The 4,349-nt window shown below is 45.6% G+C and overlaps 1 long non-coding RNA gene across 1 annotated transcript; it reads right to left on the bottom strand.

Moving 5' to 3' along the window:
* Window positions 1-947: 947 nt before the first annotated feature.
* Window positions 948-2,412, bottom strand: LOC142311233 (uncharacterized). The gene is made up of 3 exons (XR_012754250.1): window positions 1,969-2,412; window positions 1,174-1,248; window positions 948-1,089 (listed from the first exon to the last, which is right to left on the bottom strand). It is a non-coding gene; the product is annotated as an uncharacterized LOC142311233 (long non-coding RNA).
* Window positions 2,413-4,349: the final 1,937 nt, after the last annotated feature.

Here is a 4,349-nt window from a genome sequence, read left to right as displayed (position 1 = left end):
CTTACTACAGATCTCCATGCTTTCATCTTCCATCTGTATACATGGACCCACCCATCCCCGTGCTCATACGTACTGGAGAGTGTGTTGTTGATGAGACCACCCGTGTGTTGCAGTGACTGATGGTGAGACGGTTAGGGAGGTGTAGTTCCTGTTGTATGGCATAAATTGCAGTGGAAGGTGACATGCAGAGTTGGACCTGCGCTAAATGGTGTCCTCACAGTTCTCAAGAATTACACACACAGTCCCGTGTAGCAAACAGGGGTCCCTTCCTCTTGCACTCAGTGTTTGTGTCTTCACTGGGACAAATACGCTTGGAACATGCAAGTCCACTCCCATTACGTATGTAGTGAGCTGCGGCATGCCCAATCAGAGCCTCCGGATCTCTGTGGGTTTTGACGGCAACCACTTTAAGGTGTACCGCAACCCAATCGCCGTCGCCTATGAGCCTGCTTGACGGAGCCTACCATATCTTATTTGCAAAAAACAACAGAAAATATTGTACTTTTGTGTTGTTTTTTGGTGTGTTTGTACTGCTGCAGTTTTGCACGCGCACACACAAACATACTTTAACCGGTACATACATACATACATACACACAACCACATACATCCATACTCTACATCCACCGATGCTACCGATTCATGTCCAACTCATGGTGGGAATCTTGTCTTCTTCGAGTAGGACATGGATTGGCAGCATCAGTGTTTCGCTCCTGGTGAGTATGGATATACATGCAAAACTTCAAACAGATCAATTCCTCCAAGCATAATGCAGTGCTGCTGCAACTCTTCAAGGAGAACGCATAAATGAGGAAAGAATAAACTTTTATTTTAACTGTTCTCGTGGCTACGGCCACAAACACAAAGACAATCATGCATTTGTTAAAAAAAAAAAACAAAAACATTATTTTGAACAAAGGAAAAAAAAATTAACGGCTGCTGCCCTGTTGTTGGGACGCCACATATTTGGCGATCAGCACTCCGTGCTGCTTCACCGCTAAGGCCAGTGTGCGCTGTGCCGCTGCCAGGGTGCGCTGCGTTGCTACAATCCTCCGGTGAGAGGCCTGAAGGTCTTCCAATGTTGGTATTTCTGTGGAAGGAATGGTACCACTTAAAAAGGCTAATTATATGTAGACATATAAATTAGAGGTACATGTTTGTTGTTAAAACTTACGGTTCGGTTGTTCCTCCTCGTCCGATAAGGATGGGCTGATGTTCCACCCGAAACTTCTAGCATCAGCATCAATGTCTAGGGAGAGACAAAACACTTCATAGTACATGATAGGTGGAGAGGCTGCTTTATACATGGAGGCCTGAAGAGGCTGCTTTATACATGTAGGACTGGAGAGGCTGGCTGCAATATTATACATGGAGGACTATGGAGGTGTATTCTAATATATGATTGGTTATGTGGGACCCTTTATACTATATGGAAGGCTATGTGGGGGCCATTATTGTATTTTGAGAACTAAATACAAGGGGGTACAAAGATACAACCAGGGGATGGGAATGTTTTGTGGTGAGGGAGAAAGGGTCGTTCTCTCAGCACCCAGCTTTCCTATGCTCTGCTATACATCTTCTCTCAGCACTCAGCTTTCCCATGCTCTGCTATACATCTTCTCTCTGCACCCAGCTTTCCCATGCTCTGCTATACATCTTCTCTCAGCACCCAGCTTTCCCATGCTCTGCTATACATCTTCTCTCAGCACCCAGCTTCCCCATGCTCTGCTATACATCTTCTCTCAGCACCCAGCATCCCCATGCTCTGATATGGGAAAGCTGTGTGATGATGGAAAGATATATAGCAGAGCATGGGGAAGCAGTGTGCCGAGGACAAGATGGATATCTCAACATAGGAAAGTTGGTTGCTGATAGAGGGATTTCAGTTCATGGGAAATCTGGGTGCTGTGGGTAAGATAGCTCTATCCAGTCAAAGTTATATGCCCCTAGTTTTATCTTCAAAAATTACCAGGCAAGCCTGCTCCCATGACATTGAGTGAGGAGGGAGAGACTGCAGGTGGCTCCTGCTGGTGCTCCGCCTCTGGTGGTGGCTCCAGCTGTGGCTCCGGGTCTGGTGGAGGCTCCAGCTGTGGCTCCGGGTCTGGTGGAGGCTCCAGCTGTGGCTCCGGGTCTGGTAGAGGCTCCAGCTGTGGCTCCACGTCTGGAGGTGGGTCCTGCTGGGGCTGCTGGTCTGTAGGTGGCTCCTGCTGTGGCTGCGGGTCTGGAAAAAATTATACCTTATAATATTTTCACGTGGGGGTAACTCACAAGAAGTACTCTTGTGGTACAACTCATGTGCTGTGTGTCATGTGGGCGGAATTACTCATGTGGTACTACTCATGTAAAATAGCCGCCATATACTGTGCAACCAATGTTAACACTAGTGCTGAGCGGACCCGGACTGTAAACGTCTGTATCCGCTAGTTTTTTGCGCTATCCCTGGGGCCAGACCCTATTGACTTATATGGGCAACGTATTCCGGAGCGGATCGTACTCTTTTAGTAAATCTGTCAGTAATATCCCCATGGCCGGACCACATTGACTTATGGGCACCGGATTACGGAGCGGATTTGAATTTTTTTTTTTAAATCGGTCATTGATTCGCCGACCCCGTATTATTGGCTGTTCGATCAACTATAGTTAACACCACTCACCGGGTTGGGGCTGGCTCTGGGAACGGATGCAGGCAATGCGGTTGCTTGATCTGTACCGCAGATCTGCCAGCTTCTTCCTTATTTGCGTTGTTGAACGCTGCACCCTGAATTTTTTAAAAAGGCCCCGACTAATCCTCCTCAGAATTGCCTTCTTGTGGAGGACAGGATGGTCATGGTGTCCAGCACACTGATAATCTCTCCTGTCCATGGTTCTAATAAGATAGGTCACTTCTGCCTCTCCCCATGGTGTAGATCGGCTTCTGGACGCCATATTTTTGCAGGTCACACCAACCCAAACAACAACACTGGGAAAACCCGCCCTAAAATCAGCGTCGTCCAATAGAATTATAACGTCGACGCAAGGGACTTGCGTGACGCAGTTGCGTTCTCTACGGGATCCCTGAAAATCAGTGACTCTGTGCAGTTGAATATTAAGTGACCGCCCAGTCACAACGCACCTACAACCACCAATAGGACTGGAGGGGGCGCGGAAACGGTGCACGATTCAAGATTAGAATCGTGCTATGTGACATGGTCCCTGCGACCGCTGAGATCGCTGTGAAGGTCGCCGTATCCTTGCGGCGTCGCTGTTGAGATCTGCTTGTTTGACAGCTCAACAGCGACCATGTAGCGATGGAGCAGCGATCCTGACCGGGTCAGATCGCTGGTGGGATCGCTGCTGCGTCGCTATGTGTGAAGGGACCCTAAGTCTCCCAATAAGAGTAAAAAGTCACACTGGATAGTAATGCAATAATTCTTTATTGAGTCCTTTTTTTGAAAGAGTTGTATATACAGTTTGCGTCCAATTATTTTCAATTATACAGTTTGCGTCCAATTATTTTCAATTGACGTTTCGGCCTAAGCCTTCGTCAGATTGGACTTATCTAGATACAATAAAGAAAAATAAAAATCAATAACACACAAAGAAAATTGTGAGAGGACAGTAACATACAATATATTAATACAATTGGGATGGGACACTAATATAATTTAGAGATCAACAATACTTTTACCAAAACACAGGATAAGATAGGTATAATGTAGATACCATGACATCATGTACAAGGGGTCAGAAAAAGTACATAATAAGAGTCCGCCAACAATAAAAACTACAGTGCAAAGTGAAATGACACTGAAAAAGGCTGAGCCAGTGGGTAATCCGACCAGAGGAAAAAGATGTATAGAAAGGGAGAAAAGGAAAAAGTGAAAGACAGAGCAAAAAGAAACAAGAAAAAAGAAAAAGCAACAGCTGTTTATGAAAAAAAGGGAGTGAAAGGTAAGGGAAGAGGGAAGAGGGAATTTTGAAGTGTCTGACTCACCAGGTACATACAGTAACAGGGAATGCGTCAATCAAGAGAGCTGGTCTCGGCAGAGCAGCTTATTATGAAGTATATAATGCTACAAAAAAGAGCATATATGTTAAGAGGGGAACTACAGGGACCAGGTAAAGTCCAGTACTTATGCGTCCGTGAAAAATAACAAAGGGTACCTGTCATGGGATGGCCCGCTGGGATCATTTAATACTGTTAGTCACTAGTATATAGGTAATAGTCTTGGGGTACTAGAAACGTGCGGCAGTCATGGAACGCGCTAAAATGAAAAATTAATAGCTCAACCCTTGGTAAAGTAGAACTCCATTAATAGGTATAATGTTTACACTAACATAGCGTACCTGTATAATGTCTTAGCTGGATAT

This window comes from Anomaloglossus baeobatrachus, chromosome 5, assembly GCF_048569485.1.
Source record: "Anomaloglossus baeobatrachus isolate aAnoBae1 chromosome 5, aAnoBae1.hap1, whole genome shotgun sequence".
Taxonomy (NCBI): domain Eukaryota; kingdom Metazoa; phylum Chordata; class Amphibia; order Anura; family Aromobatidae; genus Anomaloglossus; species Anomaloglossus baeobatrachus.
This window is presented reverse-complemented; position numbering and strand designations above follow the sequence as displayed.